General features: G+C 43.7%; 1 pseudogene; it reads left to right on the top strand.

Moving 5' to 3' along the window:
* Positions 1-14,436: 14,436 nt before the first annotated feature.
* On the top strand, positions 14,437-15,596 carry LOC118832640 (annotated as a pseudogene).
* Positions 15,597-17,020: the final 1,424 nt, after the last annotated feature.

Below are 17,020 nucleotides of genomic sequence, written 5' to 3'. Positions count from 1 at the left end.
TGATATGATGCTGAGTGAGGGGCTCAGAACTAGGGGCACATTATACACAACCACAGATATATGGATTCTGTGAGGAATAACCCTGATAGACTTTGCTCTTCTCAGCAATACAAGGTTCAAAGACAACTCCAAAGGACTCATGATGGAGATGTAGATACATCCAGAGAAAGAACTATGGAGACTGAATGCAGATTGAGGCACACTATTTGCTTTTTTTCTTTTTTTTCTCTTTTTTGGGGGGTTTGTTTCTTCTTTCTCATGATTCATTCCATTGGTTATAATTCTTCTTTACAACTTGACTATTGTGTAAATAAGTTTAATGCGAAGTTATATGTAGAAGATATATCAGATTCCATGCCATCTTGGTGGGGAGGGGGTAGGGCAAAGAGGGGAAGAAAATCTGGAACTCAAAAACATGCAGAACTGAGTGTTGTAAACTAAAAATAAAAAAAAAACTTAATTAAAAAAAAGAGATAAGTGCTGGAAAGACCTAGAGATTGTCATCCTCCCTGGGCCCCATGTGCTTCCCAAATGTCTTCCTGGGCATCTCTACCCATTCTGTTTCTACTTTCTCCCAAGTCCCCAGATTGGACTCCTCCCCTGGAACCACCTTGGGCTTGGTCTTATCTTAGAAACTCCTTCCCTTTATATATTGTCTTCCTCCATTAGGATGTAAGCACCTTGAGAGCAGGCCTATCTTGCTTGCATTTATATCCTCAGATCTTAGCACAGGACCTGGCAGGTAGTAAACACTCAATAAAGGTACTCTCTCTCTCTGTCTCATCTGTCTCTGTCTCTGTCTGTCTGTCTCTCTCTCTTTCTCTCTGTGTCTGTCTCGTCTATCTAGCACAGAGGGACGCCTTTGCTCTGGACACTGGACATCCCCTCTCTTTGTGCTTGGATTCCCTGATATTTTCTGAAACCTTCCATATCCCATGTTTGTTATTCTTGTCTGATCCAACCAGGCACCTTGCATTAACTAATAAATCACATTTCCTGCCCGTGACATGAAACAGAATAAAGCCATCAAACATATTCGGTGAAGAACCCATCCCATCCCTATGAGATCCATGATTTATGGTGCCCTGGCATGAAAATGACTGGCACCCGGGCATCCCTCGTTGCTCTTTGTGATGTTGAGGATTATTGGATGGACAGAGCCCGAGTGTGGCCTCTCCCACATGCCCAGGAACAAGCAGATGATTTCTAGAGTTCTATCTCACCCCACTTTGGATCCCTGTCTCTGCCCTTGCCCTATCCCAGAGGTTTTGCTCTGTGCCCTGAGCCTCCTCTTAAATAACCTGCCTCAGGCCATAAGGAAAGGCCTCCTGCCTTGCTGTGACTTGTCTAGTTCTTGGGGAAAGTTCTAGGTCCCCTAGCTGTGACCAAGCCCTAGGATATCACAGCACATCACTCTACTGTAAAAACAGAGACTATGGTGCATACCAGGAAACAAGGAAAGGCCTGTATGAAGCAGTAGAGACAGCACAGGAATGGAACCCAGTGGAACCTCCTGAGGAAGAAGGGAGGAAAGGGAGGCCAGAGGGACATGGTGGGGCCAGAGGCATGCGGAGTAGGGAGAGGGACGTAGCGTGGGGGACAGAAGGATGCAGTGGGGGGACGACAGAGGGACTTGGGGGCGCACAGAGGGACATAGGGGGCCAGAGGGATGCAGGGGGGGGCAGAGGCAGCACAACTTCATGCCAACCTCGAAGGAGGTGCAGAACAAAAGGAATTTTTGGCTTCTTTTCTCACTGGGTTATTTATTTGGTCCTGCCCCATTAAATGGGCTTGATGTAAAATGACTCCTTCTTTTGGATGTTTGTTGGATATTCTTCCTGTTGATGGCTCGTCAATTTATAATAAAATATTATATATGGTATAGTTTTTATTTTTAAGCAAGTGCTTTCCCTATATTAGCTTCTGGACCTTCAAGACTTTATATACTGATGGATGGATCACTGGGCCAACCACCTGGGAAAAGATAGCACTGTTCCTGTGCCCCTTTTCTCCACTCCTCAGGTGATGACAGGATGACCTTAGGAGAGAGAAGCTGGAAGGAAATCTGTCTTGGCCACATGCCCTCTAGGAAGTCAGAGGATGGAGCCTATGACAGTGGAAGCCCTGTTTCCAAAGAACCATATCAGGGTGTCAGATTTTTTCTCCTCTAACTAGTGTTTCCAAAGCTGAAACAGGCTTCCTTCCTCAGGAAGGCTCTAGGCACCTGTAACTACCCCAGGGTCTCCTCACGACTGCACTGGGGCCATGCCATCTACGGCACACTCTTTATTCCCCCAGCCCTTTGCCCTGTGGAAATGAGATTGCTGATGGGATGGGGAAGGACATTCGTCTCTGGTCATCTCTGACATTCTGTCGGCTGCGCTGCCTTTCACAAACCAATCTTGGAGGCCAGTCCCTCAGCTCACCTTTGGTTATGAGCATTTTGGAAATCATAAAAGGCTGAGTCTTTCTGGGTAATTGGATGTCCTGTGCTTTCTGATATTGACAGGCTCTGATTTTTTAAAGTGCCATTTGCAAGAAGTAAAGTTCAATTTTGTTTATTAGTCCCAGGGAGTCCAGGCATGCTTATGTCTTTGGGACTTTTATGAATAGGATTATGATTATAGACCAAGTATATATTCTGTCTTCATAGTCTTTTCAAGGGCTTTTAAAACACAAACGCACCATTCTCTCTCATTTATTTAGGGCCTATTACTGCTGCACTCAACTCTTTTATGTAAGAGAACTGTCAAATTATTGTAAAGTCGGTACAGCCACCTTCCTGACCCCCTCCAAAGTAGAAGCATTAACAAAAACCACTGATCCTACCTTTTAGAGAAACTGTTTTTCATCATTTCAACAGGTTTTTGTTGACTAGCTTACATAAATATTAGCTCTTCTCTAGGTGTCGTGAGGGATGCCAGAATGGGAGCGAACAATCTAAAAGAGGAATGGGGGGGTGCTCTTGTCATGGCAGAGATCCTAGTGCCGTGCATGCCTCCAGACGCCTGGAACTTTTCAGAAATCTTGCAGGCTCCAAATTACATTGGATGCATAAAAATCCTATGACTTCAACCAACGTTTCCATGGCACTATCTGTTACTCCTAACTAACTCTTCTGAGAAATGGAAGAGACTATTCTGAATTACTCTGCATTATTAGGAAATTCTGTATTATCATGAACAAGGATCATTTTGCAACCTGCTGCCCTTTGAGTAATTTTCAGAGTTTATCCCCGAGCGCCTGTCTCCTCCAGCCGGGGTTTCTTCTATATGTATTTGGTCAGCTCCTCCTCCCAACTTCATTCTTTTTGCCATGGAAAGAGACAATGGCAGCCCAAGACAAAACCAGTTTAGAATATGAGCTCATCTGCAGAACATCACCGAAGAAGAGGAAAGAAGTTTAAAGGTACAACCAAAGAGAAAGAGCAGCAGATGGGGAGATGAACTTGCAGAAACTTGGGAGTGACGTTATTATGAGGACATTTACAGATGAAGCTGGAAGAACCAATAGGTATGGGAAAAAAACCTTTCTTTAGTAAACAGTATTCCTTATTGATCATGAGTGGAAGTACCACATCTGGATTCTAATATCTCAGAAAGTGGAAATGAGCATTAAGAAGGGAGAGATAAGACTCTGACAAGGAATACAGTGTGGCGGAGTGAATAGAGTGCTGGATCTGGAGTAAGGAAGACCTCTGTCATTTAACTGCTGGGTGACCGTGGGCAAATCACCTAGCTTCAGTAGAATGGGGACACTCATATTTCTAGCACCTGTTTCAAGGTTGTTGTGAGGCTCGAACGAGAATGTAGGTAAAGTTCTAAATAAATGTCAGCCTTGTGTTGTTGGTATAAGAACCTAAGATTTACCATATCCTAGTTATACTCCAGGGCTGTAAGGATAGGAAAAAATAAAATAAAAAAATCACAGACCAAAGAATTCGAATTAGAAGCAGACTTTTCAAGGAAGATAAGGGAGGATGCAGAATTTGGAATATAACATTTGCAAAATTGAGAAATACAAGCCAGGAGCCCAGAATTATTCACCCAACAAAACTGAGAATGCTTTAGAAGATGAGAGATGGATATACAAGAAGCAAACAGACTTTGAAAAGTTTAAAGGGACATAGCTACTTCAAAGAAGTCTTTCAACAACAAACAAGACTCCCAACCAAAAAAGATAAGTATTTTTTTAAAATCAAGATAAAATCAGTGGCTAATAGAATGTGATGGTACTGAATCACTAGAGATTTGAAATTATTTTTTAAAGTGGGAAAGCAGAGGTCAGCATGATCCCCAAAATATAACCGTGAAGTGAAACTTCTATTATTGATGAAGAAGTCCAAGGTTAAGAAGCTGAGAGAATTATTAATATTAGGCAAAGCAACTTTTTTATTAAGGTTTTGTTAATTTTGGATTAACAGTAAGAGGAATAAAAGAATAAAATTCCCCTCTGTTAGAATGGCCAAATAAAAGAGAGACCTAACCATTGTCTTACTAAATGAAAATGGATAAACCTCCCCAATAAGTGCAAAAGAGCCAGAGTATTCAACAACATATATGCCTTAGCCTAGAAATATCTAAATAGATTCAAAATGAAAGACTAGTCTAAAATTTATAGTGGAAAGTGAGAGTGACACGAATGGTATTGAACAAAGTTGAATTTAATCCAGAAAGTGCTAAAGGAGATAAATGACATTATATTATTTTAAAGTGTTCTCTAGAGCATATCAATCTTAAATGCATGTGTGCTTATTAATTCTGCAGCAAAATTCATAGAGAAAACCCACATAGCTTTGCAAAAAGAAACAAAGAAATAGAGATTTTTAACACCCCTATTATAAATATAACAAAAAGATAAATAAGAAAAATTACAGAGTTAAATATGTTATTGAATAAGCTAGCTCTAATAAATATATGAAGAGAATTCAATGGGAGAAGCAACGAGCATACTTGTATTTTTCCTTGATCTACAGAATTTATCCACAAATTGATCATATGCTGTGTCACAAAGATAACATAAGCAAATATAGAAAAAACAGATATTCAGTACACAATGCAAACAAAAACCGCCAAACTCTCATAACAGTGGTGCAGTGAATAAAAAGGCATAGGTGCTTATGGGAAACAAAACAAATGACTTATTAAATGACTGGGTGAAACTATTTTACTGTGTAATGGACACACCCTGGCGAATGGTAAGGAAATTCCGATAAAGTTCTCTTTCCTTTCATCTTCTAAACAAGGTGCATCTTCTTCTTATCCTGTATCTCAGCTTCACTGCTGAGACCTCTGTTTTGGTACAGACTCAACTATGCTTTCAGGTCTAGCTTTTTAGGGACACAAGACAGACGAGGGGTTTGAATCCACACCAAACTGTCCCCCCACCCTGGTACCGTGCACACTGTAGAACTGGCACTACAAAGAACTGCAGACAGCAACTAATGGGAAATTGGGGGCAAAGTATCTGGAGGGAGGCCACTCAGAAGACACAGTGTTGTTGCTTGTGTAAGCATGGAAAGAGACATGATAATAGTAGTAGGAGGAGGAGTAGTGGGAGTAGTAGTAGAAGTAATAATAATAATAAGCTAACGTTTACATAATATTTAAGATTTGTAAAGTGCTTCTACAAACAACTCATTTTTACAGATGAGGAAACTGAGACAGACAGTGATTAAGTTACTTGCTAGAATCACACAGCTTGTAAGTGTCTGAGGCTGAATTTGAACTTAGGTCTTTCTGACTCCAGGCCCAGCACTCTATCCACTGTGAGAAGGTGGGAGAGGTGATAAGGATGCCAAGCTCACTGGGACCTGGAGAGAATTCTGTAGGCCACAACAGTTGCATGGTTATTTAGGGGGAAGAAGGTTTGGAAGAATAGGGAGTCACAATAGGAGAAACAATCTGGACGCCTCCCTGCAGTGCTAATGAGATCTGTGTGGACTCTGCAGGTCTCATGAGAGTAGGAGGTTGTTTTACCAGCAAACCCAAATCCTTTCCTCACATGGAGGGAACCTTCAACCCCAGGGTGATTAATTTTATACACCCACACCCCTGCCTTAGAAGAGGTGGGGCTCACTGCAGAGGAGAGTTAGCATGACTGTTGATGGACTTGGATATGAATCCTTTGCATTCTCTCAAGTTAAGTAAAACTTGTCCTCTATTTGATACTGAACTGAAGGCCTTTTAAGAGAAAAGGACAGAAAACAACTTCTGATGTTTTTAGGAAAAAACTCTGGGAGAAGCATGAGTGCCCCCTGTATATTAATACCTTAGATTTCAAGATGGAATGGATCTTAGAGGCCATTTTACAGATGAAGAAACTGAGGCTGAGAGAGGCTGTTAGTTTCCTAGGGTCACGGTGATAGCCAGTAAGAGGCAGTGAAATCACAAGTTGTTGTTTTCTCTATTAGTTGTGTCGCACTCACCATGACCTATTTGGGGTCTTCTTGGCAAAGATACTGGGGTGGTTTGCCATTTCCTTCTCCAGCTCATTCACAGTTGAGGAAACTGAGGTAAATCACAGGGTGTGTGTGTGTGTGTGTGTGTGTGCCAAAAAGAACATTCTGTGTGAGCTTTGTTTTTCTATCATCTCATGATAGTTTTTTTTTTTAATTCAGAAGAATGGAATCCAGCAGATTGTTCAGCTCCTCCTATTCTTTGGTCTTTGGCCTCTCTTCCTTCCTCTAATTCAAATAAAGTTTACCTACATATCTCCTTTTAAAGGTGGACTCCATGAAAATGGTCACTTTTTCTAAAATTTCTGAGCTCTGGGGCAGACCCACATTTGCTGCTATCTCACTTTTCTTAATCCTTTAAGATAACACAGCCGACACAAGGCACTTGAAAGAAGGAAACTGGTATGAGCACCACATAGGCCTTTCCAGATAACATTTCTAGTGTTCTTTTGAAATGGGACTCCACTCGGAGTAGTTTACATTGGGGGATGGTTGAATTTCTTAAGATCACTCTAGGTGGGGAGTAGCAGAGAGCTGGGTGTACATACTTTCCACTTTCCTGTGGACAGGTTCACATTTTGGGGCGACTGAGGAACTCCCCAGCCACAGACAGAATTAAAACTCTGTGTGGTAGAGCTCAAGATTCCCAGAACATCTGAGTTAAGGGCATGCTGTTCCTTTGATGAATGACCCAAGCTTTAGAAAATGATTCATCGTTAATCATTACAAAAATTAGTCCTAATGATTTGTAAGCTCAAAATAGGACTATTTCTATTAGCTTAATGTTTATTAAAACCATCATTTTGAATAAGTTTGGAATCAGAGAAAATCCAAAAACTTTATTCTGGAAAATGACAGACCTGACATAGGTTAGCAGAATAAAAACTTGGTAAATTACTGTTATTCTTCTAAGGGTGTGGTGGCCAAAAGGTGGGAGTTGGGGGGGGGGCGCTGTATTTTCCTTTGCTTGACATGAATAATACTATTTTAAAGTAAGTGAAAACATCCAACCAACCCTGTTTGCATCTGCCCAATCTTGGCCCACTCTCTTCCTCCTCTGCCACCTTCCCCACTGCCCATGACAGCCTTGCACATTAGGAAGTTACTGCCTCCTCTTCCCCTGGAACACAGGAGACTGCATTTCTAGCTTAGAAAGACAGATGTCCAAACCGGTATAGTCCCCTTGGACTATGTCCCTCTCCCCAAGAGAGGCTGAGATGACATTTATAGGAATCTTGGGACAAGGAAAATTCATAATATGTTAAAATACAATCTTGGGTGAACATTTTGGAATAGGCACTTAATAATTCCTAGGGTAACAGGAATAAAAGAAGAGGGCCCTTCCCTCGGGTAGGTCAAAGGTCTTTTCAGTGTCAGCATTTCGACCTGTGTGGCAAACTGGAGAGATCAGGACTCAAGAACATGATGGAGACAATGTTAATGATGCAGGTGAAACTTGAAAGTGTGTTGTTTTAGAAAATTTTCTGCGCACACCCCTGCCGTCTACCCTTAATCCTTTTCCTTAAGAAAGGACTTTTATCTTCCCTCAAAGCCCATGTCCTTTCTCTTCCGGAGTCTTTGTCTTCCTTCCCCAGGACATGGCATCTCTGTTGGGTGGGTCACTCAGCTGGGTTCCCTAGATCTGCTTCTCTTGGCATCCAGACTCTTGACTTGTGTGCTCGTGTTCATTCGTTCATTCATTCATTCTCTCTCTCTTCATGCTACATCTCTGTGTCTATATCTGTCTAGAGAATATGCATTCCTACTCCCTGCCTGAAACTGAGACTGTCCTATTGGGCAGATAGCCCTGCTGTGGGATGTGGGTTGATAAGAGGGTAGGGAGGATAGACACCCAACCTCTCAGTCCGAAAAGATAATCCAGGCCTGAATGGTTCAAAGTGGAGAAATGTCTCTAGGGTTTGACACATTTCCCTTTTCGATAGTCTTCAGGGGTTTGGCCAAAACCAGCCAATGGGCAGCTGCCCTATCAATTCACATAGACACCTTCACACGTTGTCCCTTAAGAACAACAGGGGATAGACATTAATATCTCATTACCTGCCTTACCAGTCCTTCATTTTCTGTGATTCTCCTGCCCCCCACTCCCCAAGAGACCATAATTAACTGGAGCGATACAAAACACTGAGAGAGATATATATGCAAAGCGCCACCAGGAGCAAGAGAGCACAACCAACTTGTTGGATTAGGGAAGGATTTGCATGGGACATTGGATCTGAGCTCAGTCTTAAAGGAAGGTGAGGGCGTGGCATACAGCCAGTACATAGGCCTGGAGGCCGAACAAGACCAGGGCATCCATGGGGTTTGTCTTCATTCCCACCAAAGGCTGCTTGACATCTAACTCCCTACACTGCAGCAAGAAATTAGGGAGTCAACTTTTGCATTCTAGGAATCAAACTGGGACATTCCCTTACTATCAGCTGCTATTTGGTGGGAAAGGAGGCAATCCTTAGATATAGAGCTTCCACAACTAAGAGCAGTGGTTAGAAGCTTATCTGGAACCTGAAATCCACACCCTTAGATTGACAGTATTTAAGGGAGCAGGTAAAGATGATTCTAGCTGGGTACCCCCTCTCCCTAAGGAGAGCACAGTGGCTAAACTTCTGGCCCCAACCTTCTGGTAGGAATTCAGGTCTTCTTTGTGAAAGTCAGAGATTCTGCTTCCCTTCAAAACCCTCGATGACACCCCCACGCTACATGTTGTGGGGTGGGGGGGAGAGCAGGACTGCCTTTGCTACCTAGATAACACAGCAATGAATTAACATTTTTCAAAGCAGAATGCGAATGGGCAGAGCTTCTTTCCTGTGCTTCTTTTTCATTAAGCATCAAATGAAGAATATCAGAGACAGTAAGAGGAATCACCCACTCATTTTACAGAAAGTCATCTCCCCCTCTTGTTCCCCCAAAGCACCTGATTGCTTTCAAGTATCTCCAGTGAGCTGCTTTCAAAATGGGACTATTTCAAAGAGTATTTCCTGAACAGAAAAAAAAAATTGAGGTTCCACCCAATTGATGTCTGTTCTTTAGTTTCTAGCACGTCCACTCTATCCCTCAAACTATTTTAGGCCCACTCAGAACTCCCTGTGCCCTCCATGTTGCCAACCACAAGCCCCAAACCCAAACATTCCATTGCTTTATCATTGTGCTTTACTGGGAGTCCATTTGGACTCTGGGCAATTTTTCTTAAGGGAGAAAACCTTAGGGGTGCACACACACACACAGGCTGAATTGTCTCCAACTACTCCTATTTGATGGTAACCTGCTTTTGACAGTGAGATGGATAGCCACATTGACTCCCAAGCCTTTCTATCATCCCTTCTCACCTTTGGGATATCTTGTATGTCCACAGCTGTTTGCATGCTATCTCCCTCATTAGACTGTGAGCCCCTTGGTGGCAGGGCCTGTTTTTGCCTTTCAGTGGACACCTAGATCTTAGCACAGGGCCTGGCAGAAAATGAGCACTTAATACATTCTTGTTTACTTGAAGGATATGTGGGTAGAGGATGGAAAAATCCATAATTCAGCAAGCAGAAAGAAAAGACAGGCGAGCTGGGGCGTGAGAGTGGACAGGAATGCTTGGCCAAGGGTTGAGATTCAGCCTCTGTTTTGATTGCAGTGGAGCGAGGGCAGTAGCATTGGGGATGTGCCATTTGATGCAGTGAAAGACGACCAAAGGGACAGGACTGATTTGGTGCCCCTGCCCATCCCTAAGTGAAATCTCCTGAGGAGCAATCTTACCTGTTCCTTAGCAGCAGAAATATTAAGCTGGATGTGTATTTTAGTTAAGGCTCATAAATGAAGGAAAGGTAAAAGAGAGAGAACTTTTTTAACCTAGGGCGAGAAAAAGTTAGTTTCAGACTGAACCTGGGACTTTGGGATCTAATTTATAACAATCGGACAAAGAAGAAGACAGTACAAGCCTGGAGATGAATTTTGAATTCTGCTACCTCTAGAAAGAAAATGCCAAGCCTGGTAAGAAGAGCCCAGTGCAGAAGCAGGCTTGGGCATTTTGGACCCTTTCCCTTTTTGCTTTACTTGACACCCCCATTTGCCCTACCGTACTCTGGAAAGGGAGTTCTGCTCCACAAAGGGAGGGCAATAAGTTTCTTGGAAAGTGAAAGGAGCATCCCTGAAGGAGAGAAGGGAAGGAAGTGAGTTGTTGAAGCATGCTCAGTGGGTGATTCACAGCTCCCCAGGGCTACGTTCTGCCTAGATATGAAAGGAACATCATTGTGTAGCCAGCTCAAAGGCATTGTTTTTTTTTTTTAATATAGTAGTCTGATCCATCAATGTCCTGTGCTCGTCTGCAAACAGAACAATATAGCATTACAGTTTCTGCTGACCTTCCTCTGGCCATCCTGACATGGTTTCACTTAAACTCTCCCTCCTTCCCAACACTGCTCCAGCCCAACTAAACTGGGTGCCATTCTCCCCATTCATGTTGTGCCTTGGGCTTTTCCTGTGGCCGCTCTCTTTGTCTGGGATGCCTTCCCTCTCTCTTTGCTCATCTTGGGCACAGGAAGCATCTTACTTTTGCCTTGTTAGTATAATGTTTGGCACATAGTGGGCACCTAATAAATCCTTTTTGACTGATCGATGTGACAAGAGATCTTGTTGTCTTTTGAGGCCTTATCATCATAGGATCACCCATCTAGAGCTGGAATAGACTTTAGCTAAAGGTCATCAAGACCAGCCATCTCGTTTTGTAGATAGGAAGACTGAGGACCAAGGAGGAGAAAGGACTGGGCCAGGCAAACGCAGCTATTAAGTGAACTGCAGCCACTGCAGCGGTGCTATTTCTTCCCACTGTTCCCCCAGCCTTCTATGCCGGGATTCCTCAGACAGTTACCAAATCCTGTTGATTCTATCTCTGCAACATCTCCCACATCCATACCACAGTCACTGTCTTAGTACTGGTACTCCCTCATAGCTCTGACGATAACCTAATAGCATGCCTCCTCTTCCCCTCTGCAGTCCATACCACTGCCAAAATGATTTTTCTTAGACACAAATCTGGTCATATCACTTCTGAAAGCAGGTTTTGCAAGCTCCCTCCTGTCTACTAAGTAAAGGTCCAACTCCTTTGCTTGGCATTCCGGGCTTTCCACAATCTGGGGCCAGCTTTGCTTCTCTAGAGGCCTTGTCAGGGCCATTGTAGAGAGGATTTCGGATGGCCTCCAAGGTCCCTCTCCACTGGGAGATCCAGTGACTTGTATTGCTAATGTTTCATAACTGCCCCTGGGATTAGGTAAAGCAGACCACAACATGTGCATTGTGACTTTAGGGATGCCAATAAACGCTTTCAAGTTTGCAATGTGCGTTACACACATTATCTCATTTGAGCCTCACAACCACCCTATGAAGCAGGTACTACAGGCATTCTCCTCACCTCAGAGATGAGGACAATGCGGTTCAGAGAGGTTGGACGCAGTCATGTAGCTACTATCAGAGGTGGTCTTCAAAAGCTTTTCCTAATTTCAAGTTAGATCTGGAAGATTCAGAAGTCATCTAGTACCACCCACTCATTTTACAGATCAGGAAACTGAATTCTAAAGTAGCTAAGTGATTTGTCCAAGGTCACACAGGTAGTACTTACTGGAGCTGGGATGTGAAGCCAGCTTAACTGACATTTTTTTCACTGTACTAGGATTTATTCCATTGGATTAAAGGATTATCCCCTGTTAAAATGTTAACACTCCTGGGAAAACCAGCACATTAACTCCATATGAGTCATTTACATTATAGTAGGAATTCCTTTGTCAAATTTGTAACAGTGAAGGGCCAGTAGGTTCTGTAGTGGGGCAGGTACAGAGTGGGTGACTGGGGCACGTGAGCACATGGGGTGCCTGCAGGGAGAGCCTATCAAGCGGGAAAGCACTAAAAAGAAACACTGGCCTATTGGATCGTTTTCCTCAGTCTGCCTTGGATAAGCACTGCCCAGAGAAGAATCTTCTAGGTAGGCTGAAACTCCTCCCCTTTCTCTGGGACCACATGGCAGTTGCCAATTTACTCTAGTGAGGCTGGACTCAGAGGACAAGTCTTCCTGAGTCTCCTGTCTGCTGTGAGGCTTCCAGGCGGCCCAGAGAGCAGCTGCCTTCCCATCTCCTGTGGCAGGGCTGTTGCGCATACTGTGTTCAAGCCATGGATCACTGGGCACACTGTGCCTTTGTCTGCCGCAGTGAGAAAAATCAATTGCAGTCTGGAAAAAGATGGAACCGCTGTTGCAGAAGAGCTCTGCAGACTTCAGGTACTTAAGGGCACCGGGGTTGTGATGGGTGGTCAGCAAGTGAAGACCCAAGGCAAGGGCTAAGATTCTTTACTAGGTTATTGCAAGATAAATAAGGACTCCAAAGAGGAAAGTAAACACTGTAGGCCTAGAAATGATTCTGGCCTCTCAATATGACTGCCGGCATGTATAACATAGAGGCAGTGGTGGGGAAGGGGAAAGAGAGCTGGCCCCAGAGTAAACAAGATCTGGGTTCAGATGTCACCCCTGTCACCACAAGCTGGACCACTGAACGTCTCAGCAACTCTCAAAGACTGTACTTACAAGGGGAATTTCCTCAACTAGGTGTTCCCTATTACCAATGAAATAACAAGTCCAGTCTTTATTCCTTACATTCATGGAGCTACTGAGAATTCTGGGTATTGTTAGTGTCAAAGGAAAAGAAAAGAGATTTGCTCCAGAGCTGAGCTATAACATTTTGCCAGTCTCTCCCCAACCCTGTCCATCCCTAGTAACAGAACATGGCTGCATTACAGCTCGGATGTAGGAATGCCAGGGTAAATATCACATAGCCTTACATGGAGAGGAGCTGTAGCATATTTCATGGCCCATCTGTAATTCCTCTAGCCTGTGAAGTCTCAACCTCCTAAGAATCAGTCTGGGATCTCCGGTGGTACAAGGTTTTGCCTGGTGACCTCTAAGTGCTCCAGTGTCCCTGGGTACCTCCATGACCACCATATTAGAGTGTACCAGTTTCTGAGTAGACTGACATAGGAACATCTTGAGTCCATATGTTCCTTAAATAGTCTAATGCACTCCCAGTTGGTCCTTAATCTTCAGAGTGGTTGGCTAAAGCTCAGTTTGACCTTGGAAGAACAGGTGCCAGGCCAGAGGACACACAAGAAGTTGCTTTTTTTTTCTTGCTCAGTGGATGAGTAGAAGGCAGGGCTTTCTTAAACTTTTTGTTAGGAACTTCTTTGGCTGTGTGGGGAAACCTATGGACCCTTGCTCAATTTTTTTTTAATTTAAAGGAAATAATGAATTTCAGCTAGAATTTAGTTAAAATAAAGATGTATTGTTTTCAAATCCAAATTCACAGACCCTCTCGAATTTAACCTTAGATTTTAGGTTAAGAACCCATAATCTAGATGAAATCCCCACCAATTATCCTGAATTTATTGGGGACATTTTTTTCAGAACAGTTGATCTCTGATAAAGGGCTTGAGTTATCATTTGCCTACAGAAAGGACGAATGACTCAGATCTGTCCAAGAACTGGTCTGAGCTGTCCATCAGAAGTTCAGAAGGATTCATGGGCTCCATGCATGAATAATATCAAGATACTTTTCATAGACACTTAGCCACTGAATATTTTAAAAGGCCCTGCATTTGTTCATGAGTGAATTCATGCCCCTTGGCTTTGCCATGATCAACAAGAGCAGTAGAGAGGCTCTTGATGCATCACTCAGAGTGCGAGGTGTGGTTTTGCCCGAAGGCTCGGGGGTTGGCAATATCATTATAGTGGGATGTAGGTGAGGAGTTCCTTTGCAAACCTGCAAAATAACCCCAGCCTCTGATGCTCTTAAGATACCCGGGGAACTAGACCAAAGAGGTGGGACACAGAAGTCCACTTTCTTGTCTTAAATATGTAACAAATAGGTAGCTGTGAGCTCTTCCACCCAGCGTGCACTTGCCTCCCCCTTGCCTCCAGGTGCGGCACCACCTCCTCTCTCTCTTAAGGGTTTAAACTTGCCGCTTCAAAGTTCGCCATGGATGATGATATTGCTGCTCTCGTGGTCGACAATGGCTCCGGAATGTGCAAAGCTGGCTTTGCAGGAGACGATGCCCCTCGGGCCGTCTTCCCTTCCATTGTTGGGCTCCCCAGACATCAGGGTGTGATGGTGGGTATGGGCCAGAAAGACAGTTACATGGGGGATGAGGCCCAGAGCAGAGAGGTATTCTGACCCTGAAGTACCCCATTGAACATGGTATTGTCACCAACTGGGATGACATGGAGAAGATCTGGCATCATACATTCTACAGTGAGCTCCGTGTGGCCCCTGAAGAGCACCCTGTGCTGCTGACAGAAGCCCCCCTGAACCCCAAAGCCAACAGAGAAAAGATGACTCAGATTATGTTTGAGACCTTCAACACCCCAGCCATGTACGTTGCCATCCAGGCTGTGCTGTCCCTGTATGCCTCTGGTCGTACCACTGGTATTGTGTTGGACTCCGGTGGTGGTGTGACCCACACTGTGCCCATCTATGAAGGTTATGCCCTTCCCCATGCCATCCTCTGTCTGGATCTGGCTGGCTGTTATCTGACAGACTACCTCATGAAGATCCTGACCGAGAGAGGGTACAGTTTCACTACCACAGCTGAGAGGGAAATCGTGCGTGACATCAAGGAGAAGCTGTGTTACGTCGCCCTAGACTTCGAGTAGGAGATGGCCACTGCTGCATCTAGCTGTTCTCTGGAAAAGAACTACGAGCTCCCTGATGGTCAGGTCATCACCATTGGCAACAAGAGGTTCCGATGCCCAGAAGCCCTCTTCCAACCGTCTTTCTTAGGTATGGAATCCTGTGGAATCCACGAAACTACCTTCAACTCAATCATGAAGTGTGATGTTGACATCCGTAAGGATTTGTATGCCAATACCATATTGTCTGGTGGTACCACCATGTACCCAGGCATTGCTGACAGGATGCAGAAGGAGATTACAGCCCTAGCTCCCAGCACAATGAAAATCAAGATCATTGCCCCACCTGAGCGTAAATACTCTGTCTGGATTGGAGGCTCCATCCTGGCCTCTCTCTCCACCTTCCAGCAGATGTGGATCAGCAAGCAGGAGTATGATGAATCTGGGCCCTCCATTGTCCACCACAAATGCTTCTAAATGTACTGTTTGTGTTTTTTTGATTGTTTTTTTTTTGTCAAAGGGTGTGACATGATAATTGCCCAAAAAAGAGATGAGATTGGCATGGCTTTATTTGTTTTTTTTTTTTTTTTGGCGCTTAACTCAGGATTTAAAAACTGGAACGGTGAAGGTGATGAGCAGTCTAAGTGTGTTGGAGGCAAACATCCCCAAAGTTCTACAGTGCGTCTTCAGGACTCGGATTGTACATTTGTTTTGTTTTTTTAATAGTCATTCCAAATATTGTATAATGCATTGTTACAGAGTTACAAGCCTCTGTGAAGGCTGTCCTCTGCTAGAGCAAAGGAGCTATGTAACAAAAATCCAGTGGGGGAGGGGGGAGGGGGGAGGGGGGAAGGTACTAGTATTGCTTTACATGTAAATTATGTAATCCTTTAAAAAACAAAAAAACTTTTTGTATCTTCTGCCTTAATACTTGTTCCTTTTTTTTTTAAATTGTCAGCCATAATGAATGGCCCCCTAAATTCCCTCCCTGCCCCCAACATAGATGTGAATGAAGACTTTACAATCTCCCTGCGAGTTTTTTGAGATTGGTGCCAGTACTTGGGGGAGGGGAGGAGCTTTACCTGTACACTGACTTAAGACCAGTTCAAATAAAAGTGCACACGTTAAAGAAAAAAAATATGTAACAAATAGAGAGAAAAACCCTAAGAGAACAGCAAATGATTTCATAGCAACTTAGTGTTTTCAAGATGAAAGCCAGAGAGAACCAAGAGTCTATCAAGTGTTTCTGTTTAACACATCCTTTATGACATGGCCAAAGCAGCTGAGGGAGAGGAGGAAGCCAGGATGTTTGTTGGAGGTTAAGTCCAAACACAAGAAGCCAGACCCCCAAATGGATGGTTAGGTCCTGAGGATAACTAGATGTGTGGGAGGAGGAGATCAGCCTTTAAAAAGCTGAAACCTCAATTCAAGTTCAGGGCAAGGAGATTGAATCCAACATGGTAATACCTCCTAGAAAGAGATAATAAAAGCAAGAGGATTGCACTGGAAACACTAGAAAATCAAGATTGCACTGAAGCCATCACACTCCTTGATCTCTGGCATGGGAGAAAAGGTGATTCACAAACTTAGGAACATTCAGAGCATTCCTTTAGACACTGCTCCATTGAGACAAACCGAGCTCAAGCATAAGTTGGTAGAAAGATTGCAGAAATGATTGCTCATGGTTTAAGTCATGTAACTAACTCAGAAGTATTCTTTTACCAAATAAAATGTAGCTGGAAAAAGGACGTGAAAGCTAACTATGGAAGCTAAGTCGGATTGCCTGCTGGGCTGTTATTTAGGGAGGAGAACAACGTTTCCAAAAGGCAAAATGACAGTCAACTGCCACTGTGGAAAGACGACGTTATTTTTAACAATCAGGCAGATGTTTTGGACCCTAG

The sequence above is a fragment of the Trichosurus vulpecula genome, chromosome X (genome assembly GCF_011100635.1).
Source record: "Trichosurus vulpecula isolate mTriVul1 chromosome X, mTriVul1.pri, whole genome shotgun sequence".
NCBI classification, from domain to species: Eukaryota; Metazoa; Chordata; class Mammalia; order Diprotodontia; family Phalangeridae; genus Trichosurus; species Trichosurus vulpecula.
Note: the sequence above shows the minus strand (reverse complement) of the source record. Positions and strands in the feature narration are given on the sequence as shown.